Below are 27,760 nucleotides of genomic sequence, written 5' to 3'. Positions count from 1 at the left end.
AACTGACCTGAACTCTGAGCTACACACTCATTCTCATCAGAAACATCTGGAGGTCCCTGGTCTTGCTTCCTGGGAATGAGGTCAAAAGATTTTGGGCCTGAGAGCAGCAGGCTTGATACTTCTTCAGCACTTTCCTTCGCCTAAAAGTGGCAGTTCTGGGTAACACCACCCTTGTCTGCTTTAATAAAAATACTTCTCATTACTATGAAGTATAATGAACTGCTGCTAGAGAAAAAGTTTCCCATTGGCCAAGGGCTTAACCATGGGGCTTTGTTCTTTCATCTTTCTGTCTTGATCTTCCCCTTGTTAAAGGATAAACTGAGGCATATCACATTTTTAAGAGTTTATTTGAGCAAAATCGATTTGAATTGGGCAGCACCAAACCAGATGTGGTTAGGAGTGCTTCACCACTTATAGAAGCTTGGGTAGAGACTTGATAGAGAAAAGGCAGAAGCAAAGCAAGGAAATTATCTGACTGGCTATAGTAGTTGCCTTATTTGGGAAAGTTTACTTGGTTATTTGTGATGGCTTCTCCTTACATTTGATTTCTTAACCTTGAGGTGTCTACAGGTTTAGGTTTGGGTTTGCTTAGGTTTGGGTTAGGTTAGGCTACTAAGGCATTAAAGCCACCTCAGTCTAACAGACTTCTTGTTTAATTAACTCCCTCAAACATGGGTGCTGCAGGAAAAGAGGGGCCCATTGTTTTCTAGACCTTAGAACATCCTACTGCTTTTTAAAATGATAGCAAACAACTGATCTGATTGCCTATTTTTCATTAAATTTATTAGAGGACTGTAAGCAGATAAGGAAGGGGTCCCCAGAGAAAGAAAACCAGGCATAGCTTTCTTGACATAAGTGAAGCCATTTTTGGCCTAAGCCATTTTGTGATCCAAGCCTGGCCATGCCCAAGTCTCAGTAATTAATGATCTCAAGGGAACAAAAGAATGCAGAAACAAAGACTGTTAAGGCAAGAGAGGTAACACTAGAAAAGATAATATATCACGTGTAAAGACTCCCAGTTCTGTTTCAGTGGTAAAGACTAGCCTGAAGCGCTCAACCACCAGATCAACTGCAACCTAAGGGATGATGGTGTTGACCTTTTCGGACCCTCCTGACTTCAATTAACTAAAGCTTGGACTCTGCCTACCACCCAAGCCCTTTCATGAATATGCGTGTACCCTTAGCTTAAACTTCCCCGGTTTTGCTATTTGGGGAAACACAGCTTTAGGAAAGATCCCTGGTGTTCTTCTTACTTGCTGCAGGTAATAAGAAATCCTTTCTTCTCCCGATTTTTGGCTTGGTTGTATCTTTTGGCTCGACACCCACCAAGAGGTTGAGCCCAGTTTTCAGGTAACAGGACTGCACTGAGGAAACTAAACAACTGCTTGAGGATCATATAAACACTCAATTTATGGGTGTTCATTCTTCTGCCCAAGGGAACAGTGATTTCTGCCATGCCATAGCATAAGTAAATTAGATTTGAATCCTATATTTGTGAGATGCTGTATGACTAAAGTCATGCAAATCTCAAAAGGTGAATTCAACAAAAGGTAAGCAGAAATTAGGCTACAGCACTGTTGCAGATTATATTAGGATGCAGATATTTTAATAACCATTAGAGCTTTCTGATCAGTTCCAAGTTAATATTTTCCAGCACATGTTTGTCACTTGTTCATTGATAAAATGCTGACTTGAATGATTGCACAAGCACAGAACATGTCCCTTTGGAAAGAGATGAACAACAAAACAACAAAATCATTTTACCAGGCATCAAAGAAAAGAAGTTAAGTATTTGCTGAGATCTCAGGGAGGGAAATGAACTCCACTCCTCACTCCCCTTAGATTTGCACAGGATTGTCAAGAGCTGAGGAACTTCAAAGTATAACAAACTGTGGCTCAATTTTAGAAATATGAAGCATTTGGAGTAGCTAATTTGGCCAAATATTTATGTTTTGGTGCATAGTTGAACAGCTTATCAGACCTTCAGGAATTCTTTGTTTTTCATTTTTGTGCTTTTATTTCCTCTCCTATCTCCTCCTCCACTCACTAGAAGAAAAACACCCTTGGGCAATGAAAGTTAAAGATGCTTCTCCATAGAGGCACAAAGCCAGGGCCTAGGGGGCTGATCCCCAAGCCACTGCCAACTGCAGTCTAAGCAGTAATTTTCCTTCCCCCTGACTCTCTTCTTGGAAGTCATGGAAAATGTAGAAGTCTCTAAGGCCTTCTAGGAGAGAAAAAGAAACCTTTCCCCTGGTGAGCATTCCAACTCTCCTTGAAAGATCTTTTACTGACAGGACTTTAAAAGGCTGCTGCAGAGGGTCTGGCCTTTGTGTCTGCACCAACAGGCAGAGGTGAGGCAGGAGAGTTCCCAGGAACTTCCAGGGCTGAAGGACCAAATACTTTGCCTCTCTTTTCACTACCAATACTACTTACCCTTCGCTACCTGGGTCCACAGTTTCTCTTCAGTCCTAACCTTAAAGAAGACTGCTCATTTACAAGGAAGAAGAGTAGGTGATACAGAATTTCTAACTCTCCGTGGACACAGGGGCAAGAGAGGCATTTGGATAAACTCTGTTGGAAATCATGCTGACATGGTGGATATTGGTAAGAAGCGATAGAGGAACCCCTATCTTCCTTCAGCTCCAGCTGACCTCTGCTTGCAGGGAGGCCTGCAGTGACAAGTTCTGCATTTCCTATTAGTTTCTTCACCTCCCAGCCCTGGGGGCTGCTGAACCACACCAGAGATCCCAGGTGGGTCCAGACCAGCCCCTGCTAGCACAGCCCTACAGCTCCCAGGCTCCAGGCCCACGCCGACTGGAGCACATTCCAGGACATTCCACAGCTGGGAGGCTGGGAGCCTGGGAGGTCTGGAACCCACAGGCGGGAGGTGTCCCAGCATGCGTCCCCACGCCAACCACACTTGCCCAAAGATCCCAAAGCACCTTCCAAGGGTGATCTCATGTTCTAACAGGTGTTTATTTCAAAATGTTCATCCCTATGATGGCGAGGACTCTGCTCTCTTTTGCACGAATGTCACTTTGATTTTTTCACATAACCTATCTCATGGTAAGAACATCATATTGGAAACCAAGAGCTCAACTACTAATTAGATACGGAAACCCCTTTCCAACACACAGGGCTGTGAAATTTAACAATGAGGAAGAATGACCCCTCCAATTCCAACCTCTGAAAGAATATGTAATGTGGGGCCCAGACATATTTCACACGTATTATCGTGTGTGTGTGTGTGTGTGTGTGTGTGTGTGTGTGTGTGTGTGTGTATCTCATAGTGCTAGTGTTGATGCAGTCTTCAGGACTTCCATTTCCTTATCTATGAAATGGAGATAACACCTGCTTTACAAAGTTCTTATGATTTTGTGGTTATTGCCTGGCACGTAATAGATAATAAGTGTTTGTTGATAAATACATGGATGGATGAACAAATGTAGTCTTTCTGGGCTTGTTTCCTTAAACTTGCCATGGTTAATTTACAAAGCAATTTGTAGGATTAAATAACATCAAGTGTTCTCAAAATGCTTTTGACACCTGAAACTAATGTAATGTTGTATGTCAATTATACCTCAATAAAAAATTAAAATGTTTTTGAAAACTAAAAATATATAGATTATTCATGAGGCTACTAGAATAGGTTTCCAGGTATATCAAAACCTCATGAATGGACTTCCCTGGTGGCACAGTGGTTAAGAATCTACCTGCAAATGCAGGGGACATGGGTTTGAGCCCTGGTCCAGGAAGATTCCACATGCCATGGAGCAACTAAGCCCGTATGCCACAACTTCTGAGCCTGTGCTCTAGAGCTCACGAGCCACAACTACTGAAGCCCGTGTCCCTAGAGCCTGTGCTCCGCCACAAGAGAAGCCACTGCAATGAGAAGCCCACGCACCACAACGAAGAGTAGCCCCCGCTTGCCGCAACTAGAGAAAGTCCATGCACAGCAATGAAGACCCAACGCAGCCAAAAATAAATAAATAAATAATTGATTTTAAAAAAAAACCCAACCTCACGAGTGTATTTCTCTTCTTATATGCAGTGGGCACTAGACAAATTCCCAGCAGTTATCAGAGAAAAGCTCTGCCCCTCTTGGTTCTTTCTACAACTTGGTTTCTATGTACCACTCTCCTCTCTCTCATTAAAATTATTGATCATGAGTGCTTAAGGTTGGAGAGTTTCAGAGCCTGATCAGATAGATAGCATATGGGTGAAGAGTAGCAGTCCTGGAGTCAAATTGCCTGAAATTGTGCCCTGATTGCAACATTTACTAAGGAACTTAACCCTACTATGTCTTAGTTCATCCATAAAGGGGAGTCACTAGTAGGATCCATTTCATAGGGCTGCCATGAAGGTTGCATAAGATAATATATGTAAAACATGTAGAGAAATGCCCTGCACATGGGAAAAACTCAATCAATGTTACCTGTAACCATTGTTGGTGCTATAATTATTAAGATCCCTTTGTTAATGGAGCTTGTCTAGTGCATGAGACAGACTATAGTGCAAAGCTGGAGAAATGACACAAGCACTAAATAGGTCACCAGTGGTATGCTATGGGTGCAGAGGCAGGAGACATCTTTATTCACCATCCTCACCACCTCCTCCATGGAATCTCTAGTTTGTCACTGTTCCAACATACACAGAATTTTAAAGTTATTATTAAAAATAATAACCCAGATTTCATCTGAGGAGCACAGAGCCTAATGTGTCTCATGATGGTCACACAATTCTTCCATTAAAGCAGCTCAGTTTGTGAAGCCACATCACACCGTTGGCTCAAATTGAGCTTTTGGTTAAATAAGACCCCCAGAGCCTTTTTACATCAACTGCTGCCAAGTTACATGTTCTCCATCCTGTATTCTTATAATTCATTTTTGGACCTAAAAACAAGACCTTGCATTTATCCTTATTACATTTCATGTTGCTGGTTTTGGCCCAGCACTGCAGCACATCCAGATAATGAATCTTGATTCTGTCAACTATCTTATGTCTTATTTCTATCCCCTCCAGACTTGTGTCACTAGCACATTTGACCAGCATACCTACTACATCCTCATGCAAGACACTGATAAAAATGCTGACCAAAACAAGGCTAAGAGAATAGTCCAATATTTCAATTGCAGAACCCCCTGCATACTTAAATGTGTCCACTAATCACTTGGGGTATGATTGATGAAGCAGCTTTGAACTCATTGAGTGGTATCCCTATTTCACCATTTTATTCAAAATGCCTTGCTGATATCAAGACACACTGGGTCTACAATATTGTTCAATATCATTGTAAAGTGCCCTGAAGTGCCACTATCTCCTTTGAATTTGATGAGAATAATCATGTCTATATCCAGATTATCAAAAACGAGCATGGGATATCGTTCAATAGATTAAGAATAAATTTATGCCATTTAATTATCACTCTTGTAGTCCCATTTTAGGCTTTAATTTGAAGGGTGCATTTGTTAGGGTATGCTATCTACTGTCAACAAAACAAAACAAAAATGTCTCCCAAATCCCAGTGACTTAAGACAATAGAAATTTATCTCTCACTCACAAGAAGTCATACTAAGTGTTCCTGGTTGACAGGCTGCTTTCCATGTGTCATTCAGGAAATGTGTCTTCCATCTTATGGCTTCACCCTTTTCTTGGTCTTTGGAGTCCTCTGCATTCAGCAGCTAATGGAGAAAAAGGAGAGATTATGACAGGTGCCGTGTTTCTGTGGTCCAGGCTGGGAAGTAGTGCACATAACCTCTGCGTATATCACTGGTTAGAATTCAGTCACATGACCACCTCTACCTGCATGGGAAGTTGGGAAATGCAGTCTAACTATGTGCCTACCAAAAAGAGGAAATGAGTGAGATGAACAGTAAATCCAACTCTAAAACAGACAGCAAACATAATTTAGGTGGGACCCACATATTATCCCAGATCAAGTATGGGGCTAAACCTGCCAGTAGAGGAGTTTGATGAATCAAGAGTTATAAGAACTGCGTTCTAACACCAAGTCTACCATTTATTGGGCAAATATAGACTTGGACAAGACACAGAACTGTAAGATTTCTGGGTCCATGAGAGCACAGTCTTAGCTCATTTTATCCATTGCTGTACCGCCACCCCTAGCCCAGTGCGTAGCATGTAGTTGGTGCAATAAAGATTTGTTCCATTGTTGAGTAAATTAATGAGTAACCTTTCTGGACTCTTTTCCTTATTTCTAAATTTGCTCTACCTACCTTATCGGCTTTCATAAAGAACAAATGTACCGTAGCTGTAAAAATGCTTTAAAAACCAAAACACTGTAAAAATACAGAGTATAACTATGACTCATATTAAGACTGCCATTTGTGGGCCTCCCTGGTGGCGCAGTGGTTGAGAGTCCGCCTGCCGATTCAGGGGACACGGGTTCGTGCCCCGGTCCGGGAGGATCCCACATGCAGTGGAGCGGCTGGGCCCGTGAGCCATGGCCGCTGGGCCTGCGCATCCGGAGCCTGTGCTCCACAGCGGGAGGGGCCACGACAGTGAGAGGCCCGCGTACCGCAAAAAAAAAAAAAAGAAAAAAATGCCATTTGTGTCATATGCCATGGACTGACCTTCTCTGCATTGTTTCCTCTTATTGTACACGGTAGAAAGTAGACAAGCGCAAAAAACCATTTAAGCTAAAGCTCTGCCCACTTACATTTCTCCAGTCACTCCTATGACTTGAAGTCCAATCATCCATGTCCCTTCTCTAATTAAATTTAAGATGGAGGCATTGAATTCCCGTTGGTCAGGACATGTGCTAAGATTTGGGATAACACAAGGACTAATACAACCCATACTAAAATAGATAAAAACACCAGTCCTATAGTTGGGGATCCATCTGACAGTTGTATATACCAGAGAGTACTTGCCTAATTAATAAGAATGTTCAACAGAGAAAAATGAAAAACGTCACTGAAATCAGTAGAAATTATATTTAATTGGAGGCCAGATTACAGATGATCTTATATGCAAGGACAAGGGAATTAAACTTTATGCCACAGGTCTCATAAAGGCCATTGACTGTTGTTAAGCCAGGAAATCACATGGTCAAAGTGGTGTTTTAGAAAGTTGCATCTGAGAGATGGTTTCTTACACCACTTGGAGGGAAATGCATTAGAGGGCTACTGCATCAATCTTAGCATGAGGACTTAAAGAGTATGGGAAAGAAATAATGAAGCATAGATGAAAGGACTTCTGATTATGATAATATGGCAGGCTAACATAACTTGAAAACTCTTCCTTCAGGTATACATAGGATTTCAGGATAAAATATAACAAAAACAATTTTAAAAGCAAACTTAAGATCATAGGAAAGAAGGGGAAATCACAGAGGAGGAAGAATAAAACCAAATAAGTTAGCATATGAACTGATGCTCTATTTGCCCTCAGAACTGGAGTCACACATCTTCATAACCCTTGGAACTTGGGTCTTAAAGACCACAGGAGATAAACCTGCACAAGACGGGGTGGAAATGAGACTCCCACAGGAAGCCAAGACCCTTGTAGACCTGAACCATCTGGGAGAATATTGACCAGAAAAAAAATTCCTAACCAGGACAGCAAGATTACATGAAAATTCATTTGTCTCTCTTTGTGGAAAAAAGTCCTTCCTGAGAATTTGAAACCCTGGACCTGGTCTACACATGAATTTGTTTTTTTAAATTGCCCTACTGGAATGGCCCAGAAACTTCCAAGCCAAGAAATTAATGTAAAAACTGGTCCCTGACTAGTAATATTTTGGGAGTGTCTGGCAAAAGCAATTACAAAAACACTCTAGAGAAACATTCCACAATCCAGAATACAGGTAGTTTAACAAAAATAAGCAATCCCCACACGAGATGAGCTCACAATAAAAGAAATTACAAGACACTGGAGGGACAAATCCGTCATGGGCAAGAGTCAACAGAAATTACAGACAACAGAATTCACCTCCATCACCTCCCACTTCCCAAGGAACTGAGCTACTAAAACAACAATCTGAAAGAGAATATAAAATAAGCCTGTTTAGAATGATTATAGACATTACAAAAGGAAAGAAATCTATGGAAGAAAGAAAGAAAGAAGGAAAGAAAGGCAGGAAGGAAGGAAGGGAGGGAGGGAGGAGGGAAGGAAAAAAAGACAGATTTAAAGAATCAAGTAGAAAGTCTAGAAACAAAATACATAGTTATTGAAATTAAAAACTCAATGGATGGACAGTAGATTAGACATACCTTAAGAAGAATTACTAACAAGAAGACCACGCTAAAGCAACATACCAGAATGCAGCCCAGGGAAACAATGAGATAGAAAACTTGGAAGGGAAATTAAGATAGAAAAGGTAGCAAACATGAGAAAGTTCAATTAAGTCTAAAAGGATTTCTAGAAAAGAAGAGAGAATGGAGCCAAGGTAACACTGGAAAAGGTAATGGTGAGAATTTTCTTATTTGATAAAAAACATGAATCCTCACAGTGAAGCAGCACATATAACGATTTGCCAAGGACATCATCTTTGTGATGTACCCTACCTACCATCAAGCACCAACAGTGAGTGTTCTCTGGGGACTTAAGGCCATCTGGACAGAGCTGTCAGTAGCCAAATCAGATGGCCTTGGCCAGAGGACGTATTGTTTAGCTTTGTTCTTTGAGGAATGGATAATGGCACTCATTTTGCCTCCCTGTACGAAACACATGATTTCTCTTTGAAGTGTCTGAGACATAAAAGGAAAGGGAGGGGTCCTGCTGCTCAGAACCTCCACTTTCCAGGATCAGTCTGGGAGCGTGTAGCACGCGGAGCAGCCCGAGGGGAGTGGACAGGGGCGGGGTGCACCTCTACGCGTGTGCAATTTTCTGTAGCTCTACACTCTCATACACTCTCGTACATATATACAGTGAGGTGGGGGTTTTTTGAATTTTATTTTATTTATTTTTTATACAGCAGGTTCTTATTAGTTATCTATTTTATACATATTAGTGTATATATGTCAATCCCAATCTCCCAATTCATCCCACAATGAGTTTTAAATACATAAATGTGCTGTCCTCTTTGCTGGATCACATCCTAAACTGGAATTTGAGATTCTTTTCACAGGCTTTCACTGATCTTAAACCTCCATTAAGAGATTTTTGGACTTCATCCTATCTGTTCAGATATAATTCAGTTATTATTCTCTGCATTTAAGGGAGACGTTTGGTTTGGGTTTTTTTTTTTTTTTTTTTTTTTTTTTTTTTTGCGGTACGCGGGCCTCTCACTGTTGTGGCCTCCCCCGTTGCGGAGCACAGGCTCCGGACGCGCAGGCTCCGGACGCGCAGGCTCAGCGGCCATGGCTCACGGGCCCAGCCGCTCCGCGGCATGTGGGATCTTCCCGGACCGGGGCACGAACCCGTGTCCCCTGCATCGGCAGGCGGACTCTCAACCACTGCGCCACCAGGGAAGCCCTGGTTTGGGTTTTTGATGTTGGTGGTGATGGTTTATAAAGCAGAAAGTGACCTCTGCCTTCACTCCTTTTCCTTTAATAGGCACGTCAAGGAGAAGGCTTTACGTTACCATTTCCCATGGCAGGCGCCACCATATGCAGGAAGAATCAAGGGCCAAAACCCCCTGAAAAGGGACTTTTTAAAAAGTACTATCACCGACACACGCCATTAACAATTCCCCGGGAAGTAAAAATAGAATCTTTGTAATAGAGTCTGACCGTTTTTTTTTCTTTCTTTTCCTTTGTGCTTTGTCTAGCTTCACTTGCTCATAGGGTGCCTCGTACAGAGACCTCACACCCGGCACTTCAGACCAGAACTCCCAGTGCAAAATGACCGCTCGGACACCTCAGCTCACGGGCCGCGAACCGAAGCTCTGCTGCTCCACACTGCAATTCAAGATGGCGGCGACGGCGGCGGCGGGCTGTGCGCAGAGACGCGGCACAGACGCTGCAATCTGGAGGTGAGCAGTGCAGCTGTGCCAGTCCCGAGAGCTCCACCCCTCCCCCCGCGGGCGAGATCCCTGTAAAGCGGCCCCGCCCACAGCCTGTCCCGAGAGGGTGTGCTCTAGAGCGTGAGCTCGCACCTCTCCGTGCTTTGATCAAAGAATAAAGCTTTCCTTTGCTTCTGAACCGAACTCTGCCTCGTTCTGTTGGCTCCAAGGACACAGGACAGGAGGACCCTTGTTGGGGCTCAACCTGAAAGTGTCGGTAACAGTATGACACCACATCTGGTCATAACTCTCCATTCTGGGGTTTTGAGGATGAGTAGCTCTTGTAGATTTCTGATCAGTGTTCTGCTGGATTTTTTTTTCTCTCCTTTTAGTGGTACTGTCATGAATTTCCCAGATGGCACTCATCAGTGTCCCCAAAATATTTCTCCATAGGCTACTGCTCAAGGACTCCATCAGACCCCTCATAACCTGGACCCCAGCTGTGCTCTCAGGAGCCAGGTTGCAGAGAACTGTACAGAGCTTCCAGGTTTACACGCAGCACTCCCCCAGCCTAGAAGCTCACTCTCCCCTGGGTACCACACTCCCCGACCAGGGAAGCAGCACAATGCCCAAGAACACTGTCTTATCTCAAGTGACATTTCCCTATTATTCAGTGGGTTCCTCTGAGGGGCTTGTTATATATCCCTACCTGCCAGCAGTGCTCAACCTCAAGCAGCCGTGAAATTTTACAAAAAGTTTTAAATTCAACTTTAAAGCCCCTTATGGCAATAGGATGTTGTGTAAATGAAGTCCCAGGAGCAATCCTAGGGACCCCCTAGTACTTGGAATAAGTATATAAACTTGTTTCTGCTAAGAGAATCAAGTTCCGCCTAGACACACCACACACACACACACACACACACACAGAGAGAGAGAGAGAGAGAGAGAGAGAGAGAGGAAAAGAGAGAGAGAAGCCATTCCTTTAGGACTGTTTGACTGTTATTTAAATAAGCGAGCTACATGATATGCACACACTCACCAGATTATATGTATATATGGTATTACCACCCAAGTTTAAGTTCTAAGGTTTACTTCAATATTTCACCCCTCTGAACTCAGTTATTCAAATATACTGAATGGTGTTTGTTAATGTGCAATGAGTTTTTCCATCAAGACTCTCCAAATAGACTAATGTGTCTAAATTTTGAATTATGTGCTGTGACGAGGTGACATATCAATATTAAGGCACTTCAAAGAGACGCATTTGTGCTGCATCTATTTGACACCAAATATCTTAATGAAAATTGAAAACAGTGAATCTCAAACACTAATTTTCTCCATATCCAGATGGTTGGCATTATATGAAGTGTCTGGGTGGTACAAAATGATTCACTCTTAAAAAATAAAATGAGTAAGTTTCCTCATGAATTTTGGAAAGAAATAAAAATCTGGCCACTTTGATAGGATTTAAAGAAATAACTCCTATGAAAGGAGACATTATTTTATCTGATGATTACCTTTGAACACAGAAAGTATGTGTGTCCATTTTCTCTATGAGCCTCCCCTCATGCTATGCAGGCTCAAGAATAATTTGTTTCCCTGTGTAATAACCAGCTTTGCTTCTGTAAGTCTCTGGTAATGTCACCGTTGCATATTAGTAGCCCTTTAAATTTTAACAATTTAAAATAAATAATTTTATATAATATGTTCTATATATGATATTTTATAATATAATCTACCAAATTTATAATATATAAATTATGTAATGTAAAGTATTATATAATTACTGTCACTTACATGTAATAATTATGTCATATAATTTAATATTATGTAGCAGACATTATTAAGCACCCAATATATGTATCATCTTAAAAGATGTACAAAATCTAGTCCTTGACTTCAAGAAGTCTACAATTTTATCAGAGAGAGTATGTTGAGTTCTTCTATGGTTTCTGAGAGAGATGTTTTCCCCTAAACACCACTTGGTTCTTGTCCTATCCCTTATTCCTCCCTGTAGAGGAGTGAGTTACCCGATGTAATTTACAGAGCCCTGGCTGGGACGGGCCGCTTACTTCTTGCCCACTCAGAAGGCCTGTGTCTTCTAACCCTGCCTGGGACTGGAGAGGAATCTGTCACATTCTGGGGTTTCATGTATTAGGAAGACTGTTGTTGCAGCACAGCAAAGCACCTTTCTTCAGAACCAGTTTTATTAGTAATAAAATGTTGTTTTGATCTTATCTGCCGCTCTCTCCTCTCTCTCCTTCGGTTCAGAACTCAGGTGGAGAGGAGAAGGGTGTAATTTCTTGGGGCCGCTTTCAATCTCAACAAGGGTAAGACTGGTAACAGGTAATTATAATACAAAGCACACTGTGATCAGTGCAGTGTGAGTTCCAACTTGGAGGAGGTCCTTAGCAAAAGAACAGTCACTTCTGTCAAGAGGATTGCAAAGAATCAGATTCAGAGCAGGAACATCCATGCCAGGGGCCTCCTGCTTCAGAACTTCTTGTTGTAATTTTATATATATAGCACATAATTTAATCAATAAATTTCATTATCAATAACTAAATCTATACATAAATAAATTGAGTTAGAGTTTTTTGTTTCTTGCCACTGGCTGTAAAAATTTAGCCTATGATTGTGTGGTGGTCAACAGAGTAAAGAGCTGGTGGAGAAAAAAAAAAAAACTGATGGGAAATAAAACTAGAGATATAGTTTGGGGATAGAGGCAAAAGATCCTAAATGTATTGTGTGTGTTTGGGTATTTATGCTTTAGGCATTGGGCAGTCATTAAAAGTGCCTGAACAGGAAAATAACCAGCTTTGATGTGTGCTTCAGGAAGATTAATGCGGTAGTGCTGTGTCAGAATATCAGGTGCTGCTCAGTGAGGTGAGATTGGAAGTAGGGAAAACTATTAGGAGATTATGGCATTAAATAATGAGAGAGGAAGTCAGATCTTGAACTAGAGGGTATCAGTGTGTATAAAAAGGAAAGAAGAAACACAAAAGATACATGTGTTCAACAAAATTGACAATTTGACTGCTAATCAAATGTGGGACAAAAAAGAGGGAAGAATTAAAGATTCTACCAACATTTTGAGCTGGTGCGATTAGAAAACTCTTGATTAACAGAAATAGGGAGAAGTAAATGTTCAGGAGGGAAAAGAAAAAATTCAGATTTGAACCTATTAAGATCAACACACTGGGAGAACATACGGGTGGAAACTTCCAGCCAGGAGTTGGTGAATCCAGATGGGAACCTGAGAGTTGTCAGGGTGAGAGAGGAGGCTTCAGAAATGAGTCATAAGGACAGTAGAGTTAAAGCCATGAGACTGAATGAGTTTTCCAAGAGGACATATAGAAGAGAGGATGCAGGAGAGGATCAAGGGCAGATTTTTAGGGAAAACTTATCTTTGGAGCTGGAAAAGAAGAGGAAGTGGAGGAGACACAGGGATAAAAGGGGGATAAGAAAAGTATAAAGGTAAGAATTGCCCAGGCATGGGGACACATTTGGGGGTGGGGGAACAGGGCCAATCATATAAAGTGACTAAGCAAAATGAAAATAAAAAACACTGCATTTGGTAACCGGCTGACTATTGACCTTTAACAAATTATTATGGAGGGATAAGAGCTGAAGCCTAATTGCAAGGATTTACAAGGGAGCTGGTGGTATCAGAATGAAGCAGCTGACAAAGATGATTTTTTTTTTTTTTTTTTTTTTTTTTGCTGTACGCGGGCCTCTCACTGCTGTGGCCTCTCCCGTTGCGGAGCACAGGCTCTGGACGCGCAGGCTCAGCGGCCATGGCTCACGAGCCCAGCCACTCCGCGGCATGTGGGATCCTCCCAGACCGGGGCACGAACCCGTGTCCCCTGCATCGGCAGGCGGACTCCCAACCACTGCGCCACCAGGGAAGCCCCAAAGATGACTTTTTAAAGAAGTTTTATGTTGGAGAGAGAGTGAAGGCACTTGCCCCAGAGGGGTGGGCAGCAGACTGGAGGGCCAGTGGTTTTGTTTATGTTTGTGGGGTTGGTTTTTTCTTTTTTCTTTTTATTTATTTATTTATGTGTTTTTGGTTGGTTGGCTGATTTTGGACAGGAGAAACTTGAATGTGATTACAGTCAGGGAGCAAGATCCAGTGGCAGAGCCAAAGAGAGGAAAGTAAGAGAGACAGCATGGGAAACAGGGCAAAGCTTTAGGGCAGGTGGAGGAGCTCCAGTCAAGAAACTACGATGGCAGGTCAGCCTAGAAGGAGGCTGCCAAAGGGGCAGGTAGGAGCTGGAGGGGTAGCATCAGAACCAGGGAAGTCTAGGGTGGACAGATGGAACGATGGGGAGACAAGGGAACTAGACCAGATGCTGGAGGTGACAGTGGATCAACAGTGCAGTGGGACCGAGGGGGTAGGATAGGCGGGCGGGGAGTGGGTAAGAGCAGGTTTCCTTTGGGTCTATCTACATCTGGAAATCTCCCCACTCTACCCCCCTCAGTCCCTCCCCCACATAAATGCCAGCCTGTCTGACATATAAAACCCTATGAATCATGAAAGCCAAATGTCTAACTTAATCCTAAAATTACCTTCTACATTGCTACTTTGTAACTTGTGTTGTTCTTAATTATGGTATTAACCAGTCAATGTTTTAACATTTTTTTTAATTCTAAAAGATGGATAAGTCCAAAATATATATAAATAGACTAATCTGCATTGCTAGTTTCTGTGTTTCCTCAAAAGAAAGTTTGCCAGATAGAAGACGTTTTTGAGATATAATCTGTTATCAGTCTAAGTGCCCAAAGTCTGGGTCTTTTGAGAAGCTTAAATCATGGTGCGGTGCTCACGTTGCTACTCGTAAAGCCTATTTCTGCTGATAGTACCTGACTTTCCTGCTGATGAGGAAAGAACTGGGAAGTTGGAGTTATTGCAGGATGGTTTTGGCAGAAGCTTTTCTGTTTTTCTCCACCATTGCCTGGCCTGGTTGGGAAAAATGAAGGATTGCTTGATGCTCTTTTGCTTTGGTTCTCTTTACTTATCTTCTCATGTGTCTGGTTGTGTGATTTATATTTAGAATCAGACACTTTGGATGCTGGGGTGGATGCAGAGGGAGAAAGAGACCAAGAGACTAAGAGAGAATCATGATGGGATTTGAATGGGGTTTGGATTCTGGGCTTTTCTGTGAAAGGGACAGTCCCCCAGAACTAAAACTCACTCTTTACTTTAAGGGTAGTAAAGTCCCCAGCAGAAACAACAACAGCGACTTCATGGCTTCACGTCTGTGAATATTTCTGCTTATGTGGTGCTTTGTGAATGTGTCCAGCGAAAATGCTGGAGAGTCCACAGAGCCTGCCATCCTGGTCATAAGTCTCCTGTCGGACTCTCCATTCAGATGTCTCGATTTAATTATGGCCCCAGCAGCTTTCATTTCTCTCATCAGTGACTTGCCTTACTGTTATGCATGTTGCTGACTTTGCTTCCAGTAGGCAGCAAATCATTTTCCGTATCTCCTTAAGCATCACTCATAGCTCCGCTTAATATCCCCCCTCCCCCACTTTGTCCTTGGACCTCGAGGTGGCAGACAGAGTCTGCCAGTTTTATCAGGTATGAAAGTAACTGGGGAGTTCTTCAGAAGGCAGAGCCTTGAAGTCAGAGCCATTTGCACAAGAGCACTAAGGGTGCCCAGCCAAAAAGAAGGCAGACCCTTGGCCAAGGGGTGATTTGTGCTGTGCCAGCCCTCCAGATCTTTCTCACGTGTGCCCTTCAGAGTCCCCACCTGGACTCAGGACTGCCCTGCATGGGCCATGTGCTGTGCCCTGGACCTGGGCTCCCTTCTCCCTTTAGCAGCATTTACCTGCCCCGTGTCCTGCTCCTGTCACCACTCTCTTAGGTGAGAAGCACCCAAGGACAGAGGCTAGACAGGTAGCAGTTACAGAGCAACTCTGGGGATTTGAATCACAGCTCTGCCATTCACTGGCTGAGTGACCTTAGGCAAGTTATGTGACTTCTCTGCCCCTTTCTTCATCTGTAGAAAAGCAGTAATATTACCCCTATGAATAGGGTTTTATGAAGAATAGTGACTTAAATTGCACGTGAAGCACTCTGTAGTGCCAAATGTGTGTGTTAGTGCCTGAAAAACTTACACCTTCAAGGTGTTAAAAGTGGTCATTGTTTTACGTGTTGTCCCTTCTATTTTTTTTAAATTAATTTATTTATTTTTGGCTGCATTGGGTCTTCGTTGCTGTATGCGGTCTTTCTCTAGTTGCTGAGAGTGGGGCCCACTCTTCGTTCCAGTGCGTGGGCCTCTCAGTGCGGTGGCCTCTCCCGTTGCGCAGCATGGGCTCCAGAGCGCGGGCTCAATAGTTGCGGCTCATGGGCTCAGTAGTTGTGGCTCACGGGCCCAGCTGCTCCGCGGCACGTGGGATCCTCCCAGACCAGGGCCCAAACCTGCGCCGCCTGCACTGGCAGGCGGATTCCCAACCACTGCGCCACCAGGGAAGCCCCCTTCTGTGTTTCTGGTTTTTTTTGTTTGTTTGTTTTTGTATTTTAATGAGAGCCTTATGGAAAGGGTCCAAGGAATTAACTTTAAAGGACAGAACACTAGGGACAAGGTAGAGATCCTCCCATCACTCTTAAATCATACTAATGCAGCTGTCCAAAGCATTGGTCCTTCCGGTCAGATATTCCCTACTATTGATACTTCCTTTTAAGCAAGGAGAATGGAGGCTGGGGGGTTGGGGGGTAGGGCTGCTTAAGGATCATCACAGATTAAAGACTTAATTAATCCAGGAAGCAAGTTGGTCAGAGCTAAACCAGGGTCACAGTCATTCTCTACAGTAAATACCAGAGTACAAAGGAAAGAACAGTGCGTTTAACTACCTGCCATTCTATTTGTAGATTTTCTTTTTCCCATCCTCGATGCAAAGGTTGGTAGCCAATAGGATGTCCATAAAGTAACAAATGTTAGTAAAGAAAATCACAAAAAATGGGACGTTAATCACACTGACTTAGATGATTTACTTCCGAGTGATCCCTCACACATCTCAACTATGTCTAAATATGACTAACATTTATTCATTAGGAATAAAAAGCGAAGGCAGGCTTAGATGGGTGAAAGCTGGGTTCTGAGGAGTAGAAGCTGAGTCACTAATGTTAAGCTCTCCCCTTTGCCCTGCACTCATGGCTCACCAACATCAGTAGAATCTGAACTCATAAAATGGACTTTGTCGGTGATTACTATTATTATTACTACTATCATGATTATTTGGCTGTTCAGTTTCTGCACGCTTTTCCAGTTTTGAGAAGATTTCTTTTCCTCTTGATGTTTTCTGGGGCAGAAGCTGAAAACTCCCTCTCCCAGTCTTCCTAGCCGCTGGGACTCAGACTATGACTGAGGCTCTGCTGTCCGATGCACCCATTGTAGCCTTTAGCTAGTGGTACAAGGAAGCAAAGGCAAGGAGGAGACCTGTTGGCAGTTGGCTACAGCAGTGTCAACAATGGGGACTTTCTAGCAGCAGCAGTGGCTGGGGGAGCCCCAGCTGCACATGTGCCAGGTGACTTCAGAGGGCAAGTTGTGATGTCCATCCAGCAAATGTTACCCTCACTAGATGAGCTCTGGAGCAAGATTTTGGCTGTGGTCCTGGCTGCTGCCATGCCTCATTTGTTCCTGCTCAGTTTCTAAGCCTGGTTCTGAAGTCTGTGAAAGACACAATATCCTTTTAGTAAATTTTTTTCTCACTTAAATCAACCACATCTCTTTCAGTTGTTTGCAACTATAAAACCCTGGCTAATACAACTGGTGAGACAAGTTTTTACTATGATGGCTGGGACTGCCAGCCATCTGCCAATTTTCTCCCTTTCATCTTTTGGTAGTAGAACTCCAGATTTTAGCTTCATCCACAGCAGCATCAGGTCCTGGTCTTAAAAAGAAAGGGTGTATGCTAATTCTATCATCTGTGTCTTTTCTGGGTCAGTTCAATTGATTGATTTTTCCCCCCTCATTATGTGTTGTATTTTCCAGCTTTTTTGCATGCCTGGTAATTTTTTTGTTGGATGTTAAACACTATGAATTTTACCTTGTTAGGTGCTGAATAATTTTTTATTCCTGTAAACATACTTGAGTTTTGTTATGGAATGCGATTAAGTTACTTGGTATATTAGTCTCCTGAGGCTGTTGTAACAAATTACCTCAAATGTAGTGCCTCGAAACAATAGAAATTTATTCTTTAGGCCAGAAGATGTCAGCAGGGTATCTCCAGAGGCTCCAGGGAAAAATCCATTTCTTGCCTCTTCCAGCTTCTGGTGGCACCCAGCATCCCTTGACTACATCACTCCAATCTCTGCCAGTTATTTTCCCAGTGCCTTCTCCTCTCTGTGGGTCTGCTTTGCCTCTGCCTCCTTCTTACAAGGACACTTGTGATGGCATTTGGGGCCCACCTGGATAATCCAGGATGACCTCTTCATCTCAAGATCCCTAACATAGTCACATCTGTAAAAATCCTTTTTTTCAAATCAGGTAACATTTATAGGTTCCAGGGATTACGACTTTTATCTTTGGGTCACCGTTCATCCCATCACACTTGGAAACAATTTAATCTTCTTATGTCTTTTTTTTTTTCTTTTTTTTTTTGTGCAGTACGCGGGCCTCTCACTGTTGTGGCATCTCCCGTTGCGGAGCACAGGCTCTGGACGCACAGGCTCAGCGGCCATGGCTCACGGGCCCAGCCGCTCCGTGGCATGTGGGATCTTCTCGGACCGGGGCACGAACCCGTGTCCCCTGCATCAGCAGGCGGACTCTCAACCACTGCGCCACCAGGGAAGACCTTATGTCTTGTTTTAAGCTCTGTTAGGTGGGACCAGAGTAGTGTTTAAGCTAGAATTCATTTTGCCCCACTACTGAGGCAGAACCCTCTGAGAATTCTACTTGACATCCCATGAATTAGGAGGTTTTCTACTCTGGCTAGTGGAAGAGGAGCTCTTCTTGCCTCTGTGTGAGCTCTAGAGAATTTTCTTTCTAGTACTCTCAGGTGATGCTTTCCCAGGCCTTGGCTAGTTTCTTCACACACATGCAGTGAACAATGCTCAGATGAGACCCGAGGGTAGGGTTAGGAGGACTCTGCATATCTCCAGAGTTCTCTCTGTGAAGCATTCTCTTTCCTGGTACTCTACCCTGCAAACCCTAACTACCTGGGATTCCTGGGACTCCCAGCCCCACTCCCTCAGCTCTGGATTTCCCCATCTTGCACCACACTCTGGGACACCTTCAGGGCTCACCTCATTTGTTTACTTTCTCTCAAGGATTGTTGTCCTTTGTTGCCTGATGTCCTACATCTTGAAAACCATTGTCTCGTGTTTTGTCTTGTTGTTGTTTGGAGTAAGAGGATAAAACCAGTCCCTGTTACCCCATCTTGGCTGGAAGGAGAAAGCACTGTGTTTTAAAAATAATATTCATGACCAAGTGTGCCCTCCCCTTCCCCTTTCTGCTTTCTTGCTCACTGGAATATGGGTATGATGGTGGGAGGTGGAGCAGCCATCTTGGACTATGAGGTACAGCCCTGCACTGCCTGCCCAGACTCTTACATACAGAGAGATACATTTTTATCTTGTTCAAACCATTGTGCTTTTAGATCTCTCTGTTTCTCTGGCTTAACTGGTACCCAATTAATAGAATTATTTACAAAACATCGTAGTATCATCTCTTTTTGTCTTTTCTGGCTGAGAGACTTGAAAAATGATCCTCTGGGCCACAACAGCAGTCTACAGATAAACCCTCCTCAACAATTCAAAAATAATTTCTAATGGGAATTAGTGCATATGCATGTGTGTGTACCTTTGTGTGTGTGCATGTGTGTGTTGCATAGATCAACAGACACTGTAACTTATTTTTCTTTTAACAAAGTTTCTGAGCACAATAAATAACACTTAATAGCATTATGACATCTAACTTCTAGTCTAGGTGCCATGAAACTATGACCTGTGGCCTAAATCTGGCCCTTCACTTGGTTTTGTACAACCCACAAGCTAAGAATGGTTTTTACATCTTTTTAAATAGTAGAAAAAATCAAAAGATTTTTTTGACATGTGAAAATTCTATGAAGTTCACATTTCAGTGTCCATATATAAAGTTGTGTTAGAACACAGGCACGCTCATTCATTTATACTTGTCTACAGTGGCTTTTATGCTTCAGTGGCAGAGTTGAGTAGTGGTGACCAAGACTGTGTGGCCAGCAAAGGCTAAGGTATATACTATATGGCCCTTGCCGAGAAAGTATCCTGACCCCTATTTTAGTCCAAAGAACACTTTTTTAAGCTTTAGCTCTACCGCTTAATAGGCATTCGGATGGCATTGGTATGTGATATAAAGAGGATCGTCATGTAGAGCAACAGCAAATAATAGGCACAGGTTCACTCACAGTTCTGGGGCATGTAAACAATAGTGCGTCCACACATCACCGTCAATCGCTGTTGGGCACTGCTGTTCCCCAGGCATTTCAAATCACCATGGAGCGCACAGCCTAACCAAGGTTTTCTACTCACTCAGCCCACCAGATTTGGAATTAGACTATTCTTGAGGTGTCCTCTCACGCCTACCTCCAGAAAGAAAAAGGAGATTCATATTTTTCTTTAATTTTGTTTATAAATTGTGTATTGGAATATTTCAAATCTTCAGAATTCAAATTGACCAACAATGCAACCATACTGTAATGATATATGTGCCTCTCTCTTTGACATAGAGAAGGATCTTTCTTCTGTCTCATGCTTTATTCCACGGGTCAAATGTTTCAGAGAACTGTTGACTAATGAGAGAGGGAATGCTCACTTTATTACTGATTCTAGTAGGATTCTAAGTTAAAAACCCCTAAACTGTATGATCTCTCAGGCTCTGTTCATGTCTAAGGGAGAAGTAACATTTGTCAAGCACTAACTGTTAGATATAGGAACACGGCCAACTCAAAGGGTGACGTTAATATCCTGTGGTCAGGAAACGGAGGAATAGTGGAATATTATCCTAAATCTCCCACTTTTGAAGACCTCCCTGAGAGAGATAGGAGTACTGATTACGAAACCACATAAAGCAATATGTTCTCAGCAGAGTTTGGATCCCATATGCAATGTAGGATCCAGGGAGCCAGGCTGAACCCAGGGAATCCTTCTTTTGTTCCATGGAAGAGAGGCCTGAGGAGGTGTATCTGTCAATCTCTGCATCAAGGGTCAAAAATACTGGATTGAGGGAAGGCTCCACCCAGCAGAAGCAAGATTTGCTTTGAGGCTTAGAGAGGAGCTGGCTTGGGGTCTCCACACAGGTGACCGGGTCAGGCCAGTGGCCCTGGAGGAGGGTGTCTGAGGAGGAAGAGATGACAGGTCTTCCCAGTTCTGAGGAGCAAGATGTGGACCACCTAACCTCATCATCCTCAGATGGCAGAGGGAGTTGACTGCCTCCACCTCTGAGACTCCTTAGTCAAAAGGAGCTGACTGCAGCTTCAGAAGAGAGAAAGAGGCGGCGGAGCCAGATTCCTGGACAGGCACGGGGCCTTTATCTCAGCTCACTGATGTCCCCCACAGGCACAAAGGTTGATAAATGTCCTTAAAGCTGACCAACCACGGCTGGGGGCGGAGGGGTGCGGGGGAGGAGAAGGGGGGGTAGACAGGAGGAGTGTTGAGCCCCGCCTGGAGGCCACAGCCAACTGCAGACCAGAGGCATCCAAGGTTGTTTGGACTGACCTTAACAACACTCCTTTGAGGTGGTCTAACTGTGTCCATTTAAGCAAGGAAACTGAGATTAAAAAGACTAAGAATTTGGGGAGACAATGGGGCATAGTGGAAAAATCATAGGCTTTGGAGTCAAACAAACCTAGGTGAGTTAGCCAGCTATTGACTATATTATGTAACCAAGCTACTTTGAAGTGTTTATGTAAAAATAAAGTGAAATCATATTGCATGTGCAAGACTAGCATTAAGTCTGGCATGTGGTAGTGTGCGGTAATTTTAGTAATTCTTTTCTTCGTCCAAGGTCACAGGGCCAGTAAGCAGCTACAGGAGCTGGGGTCGATACCCTGGTCTTCCGGATCTGGAACCCCAGGCATCCTGCCCTCGGTGACAATTTCCTCTCAGCTTCCTGCGAGAGTAAAACCCAGGTTCCCCTTTAAAAGGCCTTTCCCAGTTAAGCTGGTTCATCTTCACATCTAAGAAATAAGATGGTTCCCAAACAACCCCTTTTTAGGGCTAGAGTGCTGTTCTTCCCCACAACCTCTTCACTCTCACTTCCAGGGAAATATAAACACTCCTTGGTGAGGGGCTGGAACTCAGAAGGCTGGCCAGCCTTGCCTTTCCCAGTGATTGTTTTGAGCTCGCAAGGGAAACCCTTGAAGGGAATCCCTCTGAGCAGCAAAGTCCACCCCTTTTATGGACAGATTCTCCTGCTGCTGCATAGCAAACCCTGAGCAAATTGTTTTGGCACGCACAAGGCTACAGATCTTTTTGTCCAAAAGGCAAACATGTTTCTCTGAATTCATAACAGTAGCTCAGTCTTAAAGGTCTTCTAATCCCTTCGAATGCCTCCTCTATCCAGACATTTCTCAAACTTAATAAATAGTAAGAGGCTAAAGCTAAAAAGGGTCCCCCATTTACAAAAATGATTTGTCCAACTGGCTACTTCTAAACTAGGGTCTTTCAACCTCAGCACTATTGAAATTTTGGATAAGGCTTTTTCTTGGCACTGTGGAACGTTCAGCAGCATCCCTGGCCTCTACCTATTACCTGCCAGTAACACGGCCCCATCCTGTCCTCCCAAGTTGTGACAATCAAACATGTCTCCAGACATTGTCAAATGTCCCCGGAGAGTTAAAATCACCCCCCCCCCGGGAACCACTGCTCTAACAGACCTGGTATGACATTTAAAATGGGTCTTAAGACTCTGGTTTTTAACCCTTCCTTCCGCACTGGACACCTCAAGTCATTAGTGAGCCAAATGGGAATTTGGGGGGGATGCCAAGTATGAATGAATTTAAGGGTGTTGAGAACAGTGGCGCATAGCATACTACAGAGATGTTCACCATCTTATTTCTAACTCACTTAATGTCAGGACAAGAGGACCAGGGTAGGGCACTGAACCAAACGGACCCTTAACTACACATTAGATGAACAAAGCTTTTCTGAACTATTAAAATCCCAGGCCAAGATACAGAAACTGCATAGGAACTTCAATGTACCCTGAATGCACTTCACCTGAGATCTCATTTAATCCCTGTTAGTAATAAAAGATATAGGTGTCGGGCTTCCCTGGTGGCGCAGTGGTTGAGCGTCCACCTGCCGATGCAGGGGACGTGGGTTCGTGCCTCTGTCCGGGAAGATCCCACATGCCACGGAGCGGCTGGGCCCGTGAGCCATGGCTGCTGAACCTGTGAGTCCGGAGCCTGTGCTCCGCAACGGGAGAGGCCACAACAGTGAGAGGCCCGTGTAACGCAAAAAAAAAACAAAAACAAAAACAAAAAAAAAAAAAAAAAAAGATATAGGTGTCATATCTTTTTTAGAGGGAACCAAAACTCGAAAAGGTTAAGTAATTTATCCAAGGTCAGTCAGCTGACAACTGGCAGGGAGGGGCTTAATACTCAGAGCTGGACGGGATGATAGTTAATATTAGAGATCAACGAGTGCTCATGTTTGGCCAAGGATTTGAACACATCAATTCTTTTAACCATATTGTTTGGGTTACTCTTATTGTAATATTGGGACAGAGGTCAATTTGGCCTTTCTAATTTAGCGATTTTTCCCATCCTTTCGGGTCAGGCAGCCCAGATGCTGGATTTGTCTTTTGGATCAAACACAACGCCTTACTCTTCTAACCACAGTCACTCTGACTCCCTCTTCCCTTGATTGGTTAGCATCTAGTGCCCCTGGAGTCACTACGACCCCAGACAGTTGCTAGTTCTCGGCCTGATGTCTCTACATCCAGAGCATCTAGGTTCTCTGACATGAGCCATCCTCTGGAAGTTCAGTCCTAGGAGTTAACTGCAAGTCCCATTTCCTACATTCACAGAGAAGTCCATCAGCCCTTCTCGTACTTATCTTATTGAAAAAGCCCCGCCCCTCCAGAAGGTACTGTGGATCAATGGAAGTAAAACTTTAGACAATAAAAAGGAAAGGAAGGCAGGGATGGAATAAGAAGTGATAATGCAGTAAGGAACGCAAAATACTGAAGACTACACAACACAAAACTGGGCAGAGGGGAACACTAAAATCAGAAGATTAGGAGAAGGAAAGCAAAGAGAAGGAGAGTGGTCAAAAGATGGGAAAGAAAGAGATGAGAGAAACTGAGCCAGAAGAAAGGAATATTATAAAGAGAATCTGCCCCAAAGCCATCTTCTTTTTTTTTTTTTTTTTTTTTTTTTGCGGTACGCGGGCCTCTCACTATTGTGGTCTCTCCCGTTGTGGAGCACAGGCTCCGGATGCACAGGCTCAGCGGCCATGGCTCACGGGCCCAGCTGCTCCGTGGCATGTGGGATCATCCCAGACCGGGGCACAAACCCGTGTCCCCTGCATTGACAGGCAGACTCTCAACCACTGCGCCACCAGGGAAGCCCAAAGCCATCTTCTTGACTGTTGATTTCTGGTTAGCTTTTTTTTTTTTTCCCTTCAATTGAAGTGTAGTTGATTTACAATATTGTGTTAGTTTCATGTGATTATTTTTTAATTGAGATAAAATTGGTATATAACATTATATAAATTTCAGGTGTACACCATTATAATTCGACACCTGTATACATTATAAAGTGATTACCAGCAAGAATCTAGTAACCAGCCATCACCATACAATGGACCCCCTTCACGCATTTCACCTCCCCACCCCTGACCCTCTTCCCCTCTGGTAACCACCAATCTGTCTTTCCGTATCTGTGAGTTTCTGTTTTGATTGTTTGTTTTGGTTTGTTTTCTTCTTTTAGATTCCACATAAAAATGAGATCATACTGCATTTGTCTTTCTCGGTCTGACTTATTTCACTTATGTAATACCCTCAAGGTCTGTCCATGTTGCTGCAAATGGCGAGATCTCATCCTTTTTCAAGCAGTGTAGTATTCCATTGTATATATCCACCACATCTTTGTGCACTCATCCATCGATGAACACTTAGGTTGTTTCCATATCTAGGCTATTATGAATAATGCTGCCATGAAAATGGTTAGCTTTTAATTTGAGCATTTACCTGTGAATAAATGGCAAGATGTCTGTGCACAACTCATATAGTAAAAACTTCCACTTATTAGAACCCGACCTTTCTAGATTATTAAATTAGCCAGAAGGGTTTAGCTATACTCTAATTTTAGGAGAAAGATGCACACAGAGTAAAAAGCTACTGTTAGGGATTCAGAGAAAAACGCCATGGTGGATCTTCAGTATAGATTCACCCGTAAGTAGTGCAAAAGGAACCCCCATCACAAAGTATTGAGGTTGCTTTCCATAAACCACACCAGACAAGTGGCCCCACTACTATAAAATCCTACTTACATGATCAAAATAATCTTCAAACCACTGACTCAAAATCCATAAATATATAATAGTTACCATTTATTGATCACTTACAGTTATTCCTACAGCAATGCTGTAAGGTGAGGACCATCATCCCCATTGACAGGGACAAAGACATAGTGGCCAAGAAAGGTTGAGTAACTTGCCCAAGGTCACACAGCTAGTCACTGGGGTTGGCTCTAGACCCCTCAATCTTCCTCCTAAGCTGGGTCTATCCCTCCCCCTTCCAACTTCCCCTCCCCGCAACACTGCCATCTGGTTACAGTCAATGCACAGTTTTTGCTAGAGTAGACCAGTAAACTCAGAAATTTTTATCCACAAAGGCTGAAACAAAATCATGCTTTGTGCTCAATTCATAGAATTGTAGAATTCCAGGGCTGGCAGGGACACCAGGTCATGAAGTCCCCCTCTCGTTTTTTGCAGATGAGCCATACCAGGCTCAGTGAATTGAAAGGTCCAAAGGCACTACAGCTAACTAGAAAATTAAGTTGAATTCCCCATTCTTTAAAAATATCCTATTCCTGAGAGTTTTCTTGTGCCCCTGAGGGCACATTCTTCTCTCCCAGAGGGCTGCTTTGCTGCTCTCACACCAACTGTGGGCGCTCTGGAGCCTCCCAAATGCACCATCTTGTGTCTCCGCAGGGTGGGTGGGGCTACAGTAGGAGCAGCCCCTGGGGTTGCTGCTGTGCAGGTTGGGAGGAGCCCTGAGGTCTCTTGGCAGACCACAGCTCTGCGGCAAAAACAAAATCAGCAGTTCCCAGCTCCCTGCTTGATACTATTACTTTTATAATCTATGGTTCCCTTTAAATATCGTGTAACATAACAGGCTTATAATTCAAAACACATTTGTACAAAATGTAAAAGACGTACTCTACAAGCCCATGAATACAAGAAGCAATGTTCCCTTTGGGCCTCCTATTGAAAGCCGACAATACTTCTTCAAACAATCTGACATTTTTTGCCTCTTTGCTTTCACACTCTGCATTATCCACTCACTGTTGTTTTCCTATCGATCAACTCTTAAGTTTCGCCTGGGTCCTCTTGCTGGTATGTGAATGCATGTGAAGCGCTTGTTTTCTTTCAGGACAGACATTCCCTGCTGTGCTTTTCCTGGATTTGGACTATTTTTATTATTTACTTTATGTTGCCATGGAGATGGGGAGATCACAGATGTTCAGAGTTGGAATCTAGGGCCACAGGAGACATTTATCACTGTACTTTGGATGAAGTGGGCTCTTGTTCCCTGTTTCTGCAGAGCCAAGTGTTTATTTTGTAAAGAAGTTACTAATGAGGACTCAGGCGTAATGAATAATCCGAAACTCTCCTTCACCTCCACCGCACAACAGTGAGTGATCTTATTAGAGTGCAAGGTGTGGTTCTTGACAATACAGAGGTGAGCAGCTGTCTGTTTTCTCCCTTGTAGGAAACAGTATGATGCATCAGAACAAGGGACCCATTCATCATTCTTTCCCAGCCCCCCAAGAAGAGAAACTGTCCCAATTTATTTCAACCATGCTCTACCAGGAAACAAAGAACCGGGGGGCTCACCAGGATGCTGCCATCATCACTGATGAATGTTTGCAGACTATCAGTGAACAAAGTGTGAGTCTGAACAAAATAAACTATGGTGGGCAATGCTTACAAGGCTACATGTTAAAGCCACACTGTTTAGTTACTACCCAGAGTGGGGGTAGTAACAGCAACCTTTATTATTTTCAAGGCTCTGCGGAGCTCAGAGTACAACTGAATTGAACTAAAGATAAAAATAAGGACACAAAAACTCACTGCAGGTGAGATCTTTGGAGACTGAGCCCAAACATTTTAGCTTTTAAACAAGTACCTTATAGTGTTCATTCTCCTAAGGGCCACCCGAGGTAAATGGTGGTTATCGTCTCTCTGTCCAAACCAGATGGGGTCCTTAACAGTTCCCTTCTGCACACAGGAAAGACCACTGATGTCTAAAGAAAACAAAGGAGATAAACACAATAATGGCAAAAGACTGTCCCCACTTTATAATATTCCAGGGCGTCAAGCAATCACTCCTCGTTGCCCTCTCCAACTACCAAGACCTCTCCCTTGATCCCCTTCTCTCACTTTTTCTATGGGACTCTGATGACTGCCCCATTTTCTTGGACTCTTGCTACTTGACTTTTCGGCTCCCTGCAGGCTTTACCTGGGCACTGTGCTTGGGATTTTCCACTGATCTGCACCAAGTCCCCTTAATCCGCCCCATAACCTCCTCCTGCTTCCAACCTTTGTTTTAGGGACCCCAGTTCAACACTTACCCTCTAAAAATATTTGGACATATTTTTTCAGCCTTTCTATCTCTCCTCTTTCTTTTTTTCTTTCAC

The 27,760-nt window shown here is 43.4% G+C and overlaps 1 long non-coding RNA gene across 1 annotated transcript in view; it reads right to left on the bottom strand.

Annotated features, from left to right (window-relative positions):
* The window catches only part of LOC132496290 (uncharacterized), a 28,895-nt gene extending 1,534 nt beyond the window's left edge, over positions 1–27,361 (bottom strand). Inside the window, exons 1-2 of the long non-coding RNA XR_009533392.1 lie at positions 27,250–27,361; positions 5,561–5,681 (exon numbers count right to left, since the gene is read on the bottom strand). This is a non-coding gene — a long non-coding RNA (uncharacterized LOC132496290). The remainder of the gene's footprint in view (positions 1–5,560; positions 5,682–27,249) is intronic.
* Between the last annotated feature and the right edge of the window lie 399 nt (positions 27,362–27,760).

The sequence above is a fragment of the Mesoplodon densirostris genome, chromosome 9 (assembly GCF_025265405.1).
Source record: "Mesoplodon densirostris isolate mMesDen1 chromosome 9, mMesDen1 primary haplotype, whole genome shotgun sequence".
Taxonomy (NCBI): Eukaryota; Metazoa; Chordata; class Mammalia; order Artiodactyla; family Ziphiidae; genus Mesoplodon; species Mesoplodon densirostris.
Note: the sequence above shows the minus strand (reverse complement) of the source record. Positions and strands in the feature narration are given on the sequence as shown.